We start from the raw sequence: 11,375 nt of genomic DNA, 5'->3' as shown, positions 1-11,375 counted from the left end.
GATTTATTCTGTTTCCAAATATGTATACTTGCAGTAAAATAACTTGTTAGTTTGTTAATTATTCTAATAAGACAATTTCACTTGCTAGACAGGTTTTGGTGATCTTCGGGAATCCCTTCCCAGACTATTGCTCCCAAACAGCATAGTATCAATAGTTTCACCATTTTCTAACTATACAGCTACTAGCTAAACATACTTACTTCACCACCTATTGTATCTTTGTACCTTTTAATTGTTCTGTCTTTTATGTTAATATCCACAGTGGAATAGTTTAGCAATTTAGCAATTTGTAATTTTCTGTAATACGCACATCTATAAACAGGTGTCATGCCCAAAGCCTTTGGCAGTCCGCAATTGGTATTCAGTCAGTGCAGTCACTATGTTAGACAGTCTGTCAGTGTTCAGCAGTATATGAGCAAAGTTAACATGTTAGTTCTGTATGTTTTCACTTTAAGATTTCCATTGAATCAGTTACCAATTATGTGAAGTGCTGACCTGTGATGTATTAACTGTTAAATTACTGAACACAAGCTGATCATCATGGATTTAAAACAATTAAGTGCAATGAATGAAACTAGCGAATTTGACTGTGTTGTGATATTAAGTCATTATTTACTTTGAATGAACCTATAAATTAGCTAAAAAAGATTTTTGAAGGTGAACATTCATGCGACTCGAGAGACAATGTAACAGGCCGGTAACTTTAAAAGTCTTTTTAAACATGTCTGTACCATATGTGAGTGGCAGTCAAAGTTTTAATTTCACATCAAAAAAATTAGTCTGTGACCACGAAATTTGGTGATGGCTTTAGTCCTCCCCCATCCTCCAATGTGACATTTTTCCCAACTATGTATGACAAGATGGAAAGAAACATTAAATCTCAAAAATCACCTCATTGTCATTCCATAAATGGATGCCATGCAAAGATTTCTTCATCCAAGGAAAGACAAAAAGGTCACTGTGTGCCATGCCAGAAAAATATAAGACTGTGGAGCGGGGAAGGAGGAGTGGGGGAAGGAAGAGGGGCGTGAGGCAAAATCTGATAGCCCACAGAAGCAGTATGCACTGAGGTGCTGCTGTAGAGTGAAAACATGTCCTTGGATAGCTTCATTAGGACCATGCTGTAACCTTGTCAGAAGAATTTGATAGTATGCTGTGAGAATATGCCCCTTCCAAGGATATGTGTTAGCAGCATACTATGGCAGCTCCAAAAAACAGAATGATGTTGCCCAATGTTGCTTTGGTCTTTGCCTTAAAGTGGTGGTGAATCCAGATGTTTTCACTGCTTGCTTTGCTCCTTTTTTTGGTGCAAATATTAGTACACTCAGCACTTATCTAAAGCAAGTAGGTTGCTAAAAAAGCTATCTGGAATGGCATAACACAGGTATAATATTTCTGATGCTTCCTTATTTCAGAGGGCTTTTTGAATAGCTGCAAAAAGTTGCAGAACACAGGATGTGACGACATTTGTCATGCTCAAAATGTCATGCAAGATGCTGAAAACTGATCCACAAATGAGGTTTCACATTTTCCACTATCAATTTGATTTTGATATGCCTGCCCCTTTCAAGTACCATGGCCTCAACACCTCTTGCAGTTGTTAGTTTTCCACTGTGAGATGGTCTATCACTTCATGTATCCTTCAGCACATTCGGTGGCAATTTGCACCATATACCCACTGTGTTATTTTATGGTGCATTGTTGCTGTACACTGTCACCAACTCAACATGGATTGTTGCAGTTTTGTTCCTGTACAAATGCAGAATCCAAATTACCTTACAGTTCTCCACTTTACCAATGAGCTGTGCCATTTTGGTTTGGCTCCTCTAGAGGCATACTTTGGAAGAATTTTGACCTGTACCAGAACTGCACACATGTACATGCAAAACAAACGAAAAATTAAATACGCAGTTTCATTTTTTCAACATGAATTTTAAAGCTTTGTGAGTATTCCTTGTAAAAGATTAAACCAAGACTCCTGCCTCAAAGTACTCATACTGGATGCCGAATAAAAGCCTTCGATTAACCATAACACGACAAGCAGCACATACCAAAATATGAACCCAGTCATTTCTGACATTGTTCCAGGGGAGGTGGGGGTCATCAATAAGCAACATCTAGAAGGCAAATGTAGCTTAAGAATGCAGAGAGGAGACCCATTTTCCCAATGTGGGACAAGGTTTGATAACTGAAGAAAACTTCATAAGCCAAGATCACTATGTTGTCATATTAGGACCTTATGCTTTAAAATTTGTACAATACATTGTCCATCAGTGTTGCAATATACTATAACAATTTTAAAGCTTAAGATCCAATGAGAACATACCTCTGTCAAAAACGGTCCTCCAGTAAAATGCTTTTTTTAGCATACTCGGTTTAAATTTTCTTCAGTTGCCAGAAACTGCAGATCACCCCCAAACTGACAATATCAGGAATATATTAGGATAAGGCTTATTACAAATGCTCAAATTTTCATTATTTCCCAAAGCAAACTATTATCATCAGGTGAGTCAGTATCATTTAGTGACTCAGATTTTACACACCAGACAGAAGCTTTATTCATGCATTCTGTCAGCCTGAATAAATTTATAGCATCAATATTGGTGATTATTATTATGTGTTGAAAATTATTATTATGTGTTGTGTGTTATTATTATGTGTTGAAGAAGAACTACATCAATTTCATGCAATTCCAACATTGCGTTGGAGTTACGATCAGCAATTTCATTTACAAGGGCCCATCAAAAAGTTTCTGTTTGAAAGCCATACAGTCTAGAATCAGAAAACCAATCAGGTAAAAATCATCATAGGTGTTAAGGCAATCATACCACCAACACACTAGGTTGAAGATTACTATTCGGTAAAGCACTGTATCCTACTGCAAGAAGAAGTCCGTAACTGACTGCTTCACAACTTTATGATTAATGGAAAATCTCGTATAAAGATGTGAAACAAATACTAACAAAGAGATAGAGGGGCTGGCCAGTACTTACCTCAGCTCAGTACAGCCGATAGATACACAAAAAAAAGAACCGAAAATTTACATTCCTAGCTTTCGGAACAAATGTTCCTTCATCAGGGAGGAGAGAGGGGAAAGAAAGGGAAGAAGGGAAAGTGGACTCAGTTACTCACAACCCAGCTTATGAAGCAACAGGTAAAGGAAAACAGGGAGGGTAGCAAGAATGGAGGAATGGTTGTCAAGAGGGAAGCCAAAGATATTCTACTGTAAGTACTGTGCCAGCTTCAAACCAAAGAGGATGCATACAGAAGTGAAAAGGTATATAGTATAAAGATAAACACAACTATGTAGGATGAAAAGATGCGTGAATGGCTAAAGAAGAAAGGGAAAGAGGAGAAGACTGAAGAGTAAATGGGAGTGAGGTGGTTTAACGTAGGTTCAGCCCAGGGGGATGGCGGGATGAAAGGATGTGTTGGAGTGCAAGTTCCCATCTCCGCAGTTCAGAGGGACTGGTGTTGGGTGGGAGAAGCCAAATGGCACATACGGTGTAGCAGGTTCCTAGGTCCCTAGAATTATGCTGGAGGGCATGTCCAATACCCAGTAGCGGAGCATGCCCTCCAGCATAATTCTAGGGACCTAGGAACCTGCTACACCGTACGTGCCATTTGGCTTCTCCCACCCAACACCAGTCCCTCTGAACTGCGGAGATGGGAACTTGCACTCCAACACATCCCGCCATCCCCCTGGACTGAACCTACGTTAAACAACCTCACTCCCATTTACTCTTCAGTCTTCTCTTTCCCTTTCTTCTTTAGCCATTCACGCATCTTTTCATCCTACATAGTTGTGTTTATCTTTATACTATATACCTCTTCACTTCTGTATGCATCCTCTTTGGTTTGAAGCTGGCACAGTACTTACAGTAGAATATCTTTGGCTTCCCTCTTGACAACCATGCCTCCATTCTTGCTACCCTCCCTGTTGCTTCATAACCTGGGTTGTGAGTAACTGAGTCCACTTTCCCTTCTTCCCTTTCTTTCCCCTCTCTCCTCCCTGATGAAGGAACATTTGTTCCGAAAGCTAGGAATGTAAATTTTCGGTTCTGTTTTTTGTGTATCTATCGGCTGTACTGAGATGAGGTAAGTACTGGCCAGCCCATCTATCTCTTTGTTAGTATTTGCTTCACAACTTTGTCTGACTGGAATCACCAAGCATTCAAGGCCTTTTTAAGGAATCAAAGCCATGATAATTGCATGGGGAGAGATCAGGACTACAGTGCGGGTGCTCAAGTGTCTCCCACTTCTGCATTACAACATTTGCGATATTGGGACATGCTTTATCTTGAAGCAGCACTACCTGTTGCTCACAATGATGGTTTTCGACAGACATACTGCCCTACACATATTCTTCATTCTCTGACGGATGTCTATTGATGTTTGTCCTTCCACAGCCAAGAAATGAATAACAGCACATTGGACCTGTTTAGACACATCTGGTAATAATGCCGTCACAGTTTACATTTCCGCATTTACCATATATACCTCAAAAAGACATGAATGCCACATTAATCCCTTGGCAATATGTCAGTGCCTGTATACCCACAGCTGAATCGCACCACATTGCCTGTACACTGTACCAATGACCTCAAATGGAAACACTTTGATTGCCACTTATATTTGTAATTTATTAAGGTTCCCATCAGAGTTGCATACAGTATTTTTAATAGTGACCAGTTTCAAACATTTTCATTTTATCTCAAATGTTTGACTGTATATAACTTCAATGGAACATTTAACAGATTTGTTTTTACACCATATTAACATAACAAATGTTATTTGATTGAATTATAATTCTTTTGGTACATTCGAAATTTGATAGGCATCTTTTTTTTGTCTATTATGGGTTCATAAAGCTCTATCACTAAAGACACCTATTGAATTTTGAATGTAGCAAGAGAATCATAATACAGTAAAATGACATTTGTTATACTGATCTGATGTAAAAACAAATCTATTACATACTCCATTCAAATTATGCACAATCAAACATTACAAATGCAGGTAATATCTTGAGAACAACAAAAATGTTAAAATTGAGTTACTAATAATAATATTATGTGTAACTTTGACAGAAACCTTAATTTAAAAATTATAAATTTATTTTGTGCAGAATCATATGTTTCCTCAGGAGAGAGGAATTTTTCCAGTTGTGACTGCTTATTTGTTGCTTACTCTAACCCCATTCAAAACACTTGGTAGTTTTTTGTTAATATTTGTGAAACAGACTTTTCTTTACAACATAATTTAAGTTCTGATAGTATTGTCTGGGTTTTGATTGTTATGCAAGCAAAAGGTTTTGTTGTTCACACAGTACACAATTTTCTGACTTATGTACTATTTTTTTATTGATTTGGCATACATATCAAACAGGCAACACCATATTACAGCAGTGGTATATCTGATGATGATAAAGTGTTGGGGCATACCTAGCATGATACAGAAGCTGTTTTGCAGATACACTCAACTGAATACACAGTTTCAATCTCCTAAGAAGTTCACCATAATGCTCATATTCTCTGATGCGAAAATAAGTTTAGTAGTGAAAACTTTTGCTCCAACTTGCTTAGTGGCCAAAAAAGCTGTACTACACCCCCCCCCCCCCCCAAAAAAAGAGCCTTATAATGGAGAGGGCAGAGAAAACTTGTAACGGATATCAATTAGTATTAAATGCACCCAGGACAATGTCTTGAAATCTCAAAATTATTTCAACACTGTTCTCAGTGCCACTGAAAATGCCCAATGGCTCTACACACTGAAAGCTTCCAGTAGTTTACTTTAATTCACGTTTTTCTCATATTACCACAAAGTGCAAAAAATTAATGAAATGTGAATACAGAAGTTACTTGCATTTAACTGAACCCAGCAAAATAAACTGTACAAATCTCATACAAACCATACTCTCACTGTTAAGGACATTGGAGTTACTAGTTATCAGATATAAAGTGGCTTCAATGAAATTACACCTCACCACCACTTCTTAGCTCATATCGTGGTTGTGCTCTTGCTTACCAATTGCACTTGCTCTTTATCACAACTTATATTGTATATTAACACATTTTGTCCCTTTCAGAGAAAACAGTCCACACTACAGTAAGAGAAAATATAAAAAGATCTTTCCATCAACTGGACACATTCAACTTATCATTTGACTTTTTTGGACTAAATTATTCCACTAAACCATTAGCACAAGATTTTGACAACATTTTCTTCTGTTAGTTGAGCATTCGTTACCTAGAGGTGTTGTGTTGTTTGGCAAACGTGATCTGACAAAGCATTCAGATCTGGTAAATCTACATTAGATGCTCACACATGCTATGATTCCAATCCTCCATTCACATATTCAGCATTTGTAGTTTTTAATTGATTAATACTTGTACAGCTGAGAATTACTTTGGAGTTATGTGCACAACAGATTTGCTGATTTTGTACTTCTTTCTCCACTTAGATCACATACAACATTCTATTTGTTCTGTACATGATTAATAATGAGTTTTCCATAAATAAAATTTAGTTACTTTCTTGTTTTACCATTGCGTATGAGTTGAGCAAGTGCCTGTTAATATTAGCAATACTTCCAACTTACAAATTACTCCCTTTCAAACTGATAACTTTCATATGCTCATTTAAAACTGTTTTGTGAGATGCTATTACTTTCACATAATCACTGTATTAGGACACTATGCCCAACACCTTGTATGTACACTCCACTTTATCTGAAACAGCATTCGGGTACAATTAATTTTCAATGAGATTTCAGACAGTTGTGTGATGTGGCCTACCACAGTATCCAATGTGGCCTTCAGTGTCAATGTAGTGAATGTGTACAAAGCTTATTATATCAAAACATGTCACTGTTATGTAGAGATGCAGCATTGCCTGACACTCCCAATCAACTGACAGGTACCTAACATTCAAGATATAAATTTTGTGATTTTCACATGCAGCCCACAACATAACTTGTCATAACTGTGTAGAATGTATGACAGATTTGTAATTTCTTGCACTTGATATAAGCATGCTCAAACCTATCCCCAGAGCCATGTAAAATCCAGGTCTCAATGTCAATTGGACTTCCATTCAGTAAACATCCAAGCAACAAATTAATCACTTTTCACAGATTTATGTGAACAAGTGAAAGCATGTAGTGAAATAGCCTAACTGTCTGAACATGGCTGTCAGGTTTATGTTATCATTTAACTACTTTGTGCTGGGTCATCATATCATTAACATGTATGAATCTCCAAACCTCACATTCAACTGCACTAGGAACCTTTTGCTGTTCACCATGGTTGAACCACTGTCAATATTTCCTTTGAGCTGATGCTGAACAGCACACATTAACTACACCAGGTCTCAGACAGACATAAAATGCAGCTTTTAACAAACTTATCTAGAGAGAGCTTGAGCATCAAACACCAATTAACCATTTTTTCCCTCATTGCAGTCAAATGCTCCCTATCTATTGACTGGTGAGAATACCTGGTGTATGTTAAGGACATTCAGGTAAATGATACGGCGAAACCCAATTCTAGCGACAACACAAAACTGGCACATTTTTATAAAATGTAAAATTTGGCATTTTCCCTGTTCCATTGTAACAATACCATAAATCTGTGGGGAGCATTAACTAATGTTCGTAACAGCTAGTGAATGCTGAAAATGTATTTTGACCATTTTCTCAACACTAAGAATTGTGTACGGTTTTAAAATGACTTACGGTTTCCTGCATACAGAACTATGGCACAACAGAACACACAGGAAATTCTTGTTGACTGATTGCTTTAGATATGAAGTCAAATGGAAATACTCCACTCACAACAATCTTCATTTCAGTAACAGTTTTAGTCACCAATGTGAATTCTCCAGACACTTCTGGACAAACTATATCGCAAAAAATGATGCATTACTGAATTACATATTTTCATAGTACTCAAGCATAAATGTGAAAAATGCTAAATATGGATGGCACTTTTATAGTGCAAACCTATGCCCCAGTCTACTCAACAGATCATGCTGTCACTGCTAACATAATTCTTGATACAGTAAAAACAATACTGCACAAATATTGAAAGAAATATTCTTAGTGTTCTGTTTTTTCACCAGAAACACTTTTGCATGTCATTAAATGTCCTGTTCTTTGACTGGCTCACACAAGCAATTCAATGAGTGCCACATTAACATGTTTGTGAAGTGAAAGTGTTGTATTTGGTGATTTTCATAATCATACTTTTACTTTTGTATTACAAATATATGCAGTTTAATTAATGTGTCACATTTAACATCTTCACAAAAAAAAAAATCATTTTTTGTACGATTTGTTGGGCAAAAGTATAGGAAATCTGACGTCGTTGGATAAAGTGAAGATTGCTTTATTATCATGGTAAAAAGATTTTTGTGAATAAAGCAGCAGCAATATTTTGAGAAATCTAAAGAGAAGAATATTTACAGTAAAGGTGAAGGAAACACTGGAACACAATGATTGTACCTTCAAACTGCCTGAACAACTCTTACAACTACAGATCCACGTGATCTAAGTTCACAGCTCTACACACTTGTTTCAACCAAAGGATAATTATATTAGTGCTGATATGGCAAAGAGCCCGTTTTGTGTCTATAGGACAGCAAATCTCAGCCCTTTAAGATATTCTGAAGGGATACAAATCCACTACTAATTTAGAGAAAAAATGTCTGGTGTTGTGCTAACTGCAGTTTGTCATTAATGTTCAAATATAGGTTCTTGGAAGTTTATTACCCATGTTCAAATTTAGATTCTTGGCAGATATTTTCATCTTACAGTGAAGTGTTTAAGGATGGGTAGCAAAATGTCTCAGAAAAGAACTCTGAAGTTATGACAATGTCTTATTTTGAAAAACTTCCAAAAATATTTTGTTGCAAAGCTATTTTTTCTTTAACTAATTAGATGGAATAGGTTTAATGTAAATGATTTCTTTTTAATAATTTATGTAAGTGTGATCTGCAATGAGAATAAGTATTATGTAATTGATCGGTACAGTTTCATTCTCAATGTTATGCTGAAAAACAATGAAATATGGCAAAGATAAGAAACACACAAAAATAAGTCATCAGAAACTAATAAATTGGCAAAAAATGGCAAAATTTGCAGAAAATAATACAATTGCCAAAAAAACATTAAAACTTCCCATACAATAAAACAACTTTTTCCTCATCCTACCTGCTACTCATGTGGCACCGCTTGCCATTCCACCCATTCTGAGAAAGTATACTAAATAAAACTATTATGAACAAATAGGTTTACGACAGGCTACTTACGACTTTTTTCTTACTCCATTTCTGGGGAACAAAATTCATTTCTAAATATTAGACTACAGAGTCTTTCTGGGCCACAATGTGTAGTACACTATATCCAGTATGGCTATTTCATCTTTTGTAGTTAAGTTCTCATATGAATCATTTTTTATTGTGTGTCCTATAAAAAAGTTGCCAGTACCTGATAAAATACTAGTATTTGCACAGTCTGACAGCAATAAACAAAAAGGCCACATTTTCCTGCATAATTATTATGTACAAACCAAAGACACATTCAAATTATAAGCTTTATTGAACTACAAAATTCTGGGGCATACAAATAGTTAAAGTACATGCTGTACCTTCTGGTGATCACAACTGACATAGCTGAATGTGCTATAGTAATTCTCTTCACACGAAGTAAAGGGGATTTTTTTTAGCACAACCACACATGCCTTTCCCTCCAAATTGACCTGCGCATGCCTACTGCCTTCTTATTGTCTTGTATGTCCATCTTTTCAGAGATGGCTGCGGGATTCCGCTGTTTGATACAAGACATCAGCCATCTAGTTTCCAAACTTATTTTATTTGGCTACTAGTTTCAGATTTACCACACCATCTTCAGCCCCCTGACCAACGTCTAGAAAGATTCCACCTAAGTTCTGTTCAAAATGTTATCTGACACTAGGCAGATGATGGCTTAAGTGATCACTAGAGCAAGTAGAAATCTACTGCTGACCCGTTTTGATCAGAACCGTGGTTAAATCTTCCTACACATCGGTCAGGGGCCTGCAGATGGCGCAGTAAATTGCCAAAACTGGGAGCCAAATAAAACAAGTTTGGAAAATAGAAGGCTGAAACAAGTTTATTTGACATTCTGCTTTATTTTTGATCCTGAGATGGCCCGCTGGTTGATTTGTGTGTGTTTTTTGGGGGGGGGGGGGCGGCATCTGTGTGCATAATTTCTGTGAACTTCATGTCCTAAAACCGAATGCAGAATTCTGATTATGCACCAGTGTCAGATTATGGGGAAGGGTAGAAGATATTTTTGCACATGAAAATTATTAGTGACAGCAATACTGGCCAGAACAGCCTCCCTGCAGAAAAAGCTCAATCACTGCCACTATGAACCACTGTTATTATACACTGAAGCACCAAAGAAACTGGTATAGGAATGCTTATTCAAATACAGATAGATGTAAACAGGCAGAATATGGCACAATGCGGTCGACAACGCCTATATCCAACAAGTGTCTGGTGCAGTTGTCAGATCTGTTGCTGCTGCTACAATGGCATGTTATTAAGATTTAAATGAGGTTGAACAAGGAATTATAGTTGCCACATGAGTGACGGAACACAGCATCTCTGAGGTAGCTATGAAGGAGGATTTTCCCGTATGACCATTTTAAGAGTGTACTGTGAATATCAGGAATCTGGTAAAACATCAAATCTCCAACATCGCTGCAGCCTTTTTCTGGGACCGACGACGACTGAGGAGAATTGTTCAATGTGACAGAAGTGCAACTCTTCCGTAAACTGCTGCAGATTTCAAGGCTGTCCAATCAATAAGTGTCAGCATGAAAACCATTCAACAACACATCATTGGAGCCAAAGGCCCACTCTTGTACCCTTGATGACTGCATGACACAAAGTTTTGCATCTCATCTGGGCCCGTAAACACTGACGTTGGACTGTTGATGACTGGAACCACGTTGCCTGGTCCTACAAGCCTCATTTCAAATTGTATCAAGCAAATGGATGTGTACGGGTATGGAGACAACCTCATGAATCCATGGACCCTGCATGTCAGCAGGGGACTGTTCAAGCTGGTGGAGGTTCTGTAATGGTGTAGGGGATGTGCAGTTGGAGTGATATGGGACCCTTGGTATGTCTAGATACAATTCACAGATGACACGTACGTAAGCATCCTGTCTGATCACCTGCATCCATTCATGTCCACTGTGCACTCCGACAGACTTGGACAATTCCAGCAGGACAATGCGACACCCCCCCCCCCCCACCCACCCCCACAACTAGAATTGCTACAGAGTGGTTCCAGGAACACTCTGAGATCAAACACTTCCACTGGC

The sequence above is a fragment of the Schistocerca americana genome, chromosome 5 (assembly GCF_021461395.2).
Source record: "Schistocerca americana isolate TAMUIC-IGC-003095 chromosome 5, iqSchAmer2.1, whole genome shotgun sequence".
In the NCBI taxonomy this organism is placed as follows: Eukaryota; Metazoa; Arthropoda; class Insecta; order Orthoptera; family Acrididae; genus Schistocerca; species Schistocerca americana.
The sequence above is the reverse complement of the archived record's forward strand: the minus strand, read 5'-3'. Positions refer to the sequence as shown.